Source organism: Lactuca saligna, chromosome 9, assembly GCF_052625555.1.
Source record: "Lactuca saligna cultivar CGN05327 chromosome 9, ASM5262555v1, whole genome shotgun sequence".
Classification (NCBI taxonomy): Eukaryota; Viridiplantae; Streptophyta; class Magnoliopsida; order Asterales; family Asteraceae; genus Lactuca; species Lactuca saligna.
In genome coordinates, this window is record NC_136425.1 from 3,506,197 (window position 1) to 3,508,588 (window position 2,392).

The 2,392-nt window shown below is 33.1% G+C and overlaps 1 pseudogene; it reads right to left on the reverse strand.

Annotated features, from left to right (window-relative positions):
• Positions 1-441: 441 nt before the first annotated feature.
• On the reverse strand, positions 442-1,485 carry LOC145015556 (nuclear transcription factor Y subunit B-1 pseudogene; annotated as a pseudogene).
• Between the last annotated feature and the right edge of the window lie 907 nt (positions 1,486-2,392).

The window sequence follows — 2,392 nt, forward strand, 5'->3', positions numbered from 1 at the left end:
TCGGGGCTTTAAAAGATATTATTGTATCTCAATTGGATTTTTTTCTATGAAGAGCAGGTTTATATACCAAAAAGATTTATATGGTATTATGGGTCGAAAGTCCCATTATCTTCTAAGATTACGGTTTTTGTATGTAATCTTAGCAATCAGCATATGACAGTAGAAAACAATCATGCAGAACGAATAAAGTTGAATTGGTGACGAGAGTCAAACTATGCATCTATGTTATTCATTTGGTCGCATTTGGAGTTCATGGGTTCAAAATTCTATGGTAACGAGGGATTTGGGCGCGAAACCCTAAAGACTAAAGTCCATGTCTACAGAGTTCAAACATGATTGAAGCACGTCATTTATTGATGCAGTTCATTAAAGAAAACGCATGAATGAGCATGGAAACAATAGCCTAAAATATTGTAATTCTGATGAAATTCATCCAAAAGCTAGTTAAACTTCGAAACTTAATTATCATTCATCATGTTGATAGAAACTCAAATATGTTCATAGAATACATTAGCAATTATATGGTACAAAAACCCCAGGATCCACATTTTAAGGCACACCGTGAGATCGAATTTTGTTATTATCTTTTTTGGAGGGGGTATTTTCGGACTGTTGATGTAAATTGATATAAAAAGACATATATAGCAAATTGAAGATCAACTAAAGCTTCCAAATCCATGTACTTTCTCTTCGGTTTCTTTGTTTGCTTATTCGCAGTTGAGATAGCCGTAAGTTTGTATCATATCATCTATCATACAAGTATTTAAATCCATCTAAAAACGCCTAAATTTTCCAACCATAAAAGTAGCAGCATGAACCCTAAAATCTATTTCTTTTATCGATAACGCTGAATTTGAAAAGATTCGGTGATGAGGAAACAGTAGGTTTTCGAGGAACTTGATTACCTGTAGATCTGTAATTAGATGAAGTTTCTTGATGAGGATGATGACGAAGATGATCTTTCTCTTCATTACTACTGCTGCTAGCCCCTTTTTGGTTGGCCCTTTCACCATCGAGCTCCCTAATCTTATGCAAATACCTCTTTAATGGTTCTGCATAATCATCAAACCCTAGATTCATCATCGCCCAACTAACATCGTCTCCGTTGACAGTCTTTCTCTTCTCTTTGCGACAATGATCCGAAGCTTCTCCTGTCACAAAGCTAATGAACTCTGAAACACATTCTTGCATGGTTTCTTTGGCTTCTTTAGAGATCTTTGCATTTGGTGGGAGGATTTGCTTCATGATACGGCCTACATTAGCTATTGGTAGCAGTAGATCTTGTTCTCTGATCACATGGCCATGATGTTCTTGAGAAGCAGCAGTACTAGTGCTAGCATCAAGATACGTGAAATTTAACACTTCTCTACCTGCTGGATTACTTCCTATATTATTGTGAACCATATTGGTTAAACTAAATCTTGATCCTCTAAAACACAGACACGTTGCCCTTTTATATCAATTAGTTCCCCATGTTATGTACGAAAGTTGTATCTACATACCATCACCTGCAATGGATTCTGTCTTTTTTTATTAAAAGATCTATCCAGAAGAGCGTGCAGTCTCAATCGTTAATTTTTTTTAAAAAAATATAGTGTCCTGACGTTATGGAGTGTCGACCCACCACTAGCTAAAACCTAATCTATTACCACTAATAACGACTACTCACGACAGTTTCATATCAACGTACGGTTGAGATTTATAGAATAAAATAGCATAAAATTGTCAACTGGAACTAAAATATAGTAAATTTGATAAAAATGCCAGCATCTCATTAGTAAAAGTTTTAGAAATGATGCAAGTAAGGTTACTTTTTGATAATTGATTCAAATTAGAAGGACCGGTTTATAAAAAATGTATACCCTTGAAAAAGGAGGAAAATGACTTGCAATATCATCCAAGTTTATAGATGGTCCCCGCTAGTTAGGTCAGTAATTAATTTGTAATTTTGGTAATGGTGTCAATAATTATTGGATTATAAAGAGTTTAAAAATGCTTTTGATATTGAGGAGAAGCACGTGTCCACCTCGTAACATGAGTGCTATCAAACAAAACCTAAAAAGAATTGATTAAAGTATAACAAACTATTGGCTTGCTAAACTTAGGTTGCCAGGATTACCTAATCTTAGGTTTAACACTTGTGTCACCTCTATCCCTAATGCAAAATATCTCCACGCCTACTGAAATAATACAAACATTTGCATTTACATGGCTATTATTAATCATCTGAGTTTTTTTAATTAATAATTACAGTATAATTAAGATTTGACACACACATATATATATATATATATATATATATATATATATATATATATATATATATATATATATATATATATATATATATATATATATACACACTAGTATAATATTATGTATGTGTGTTTAA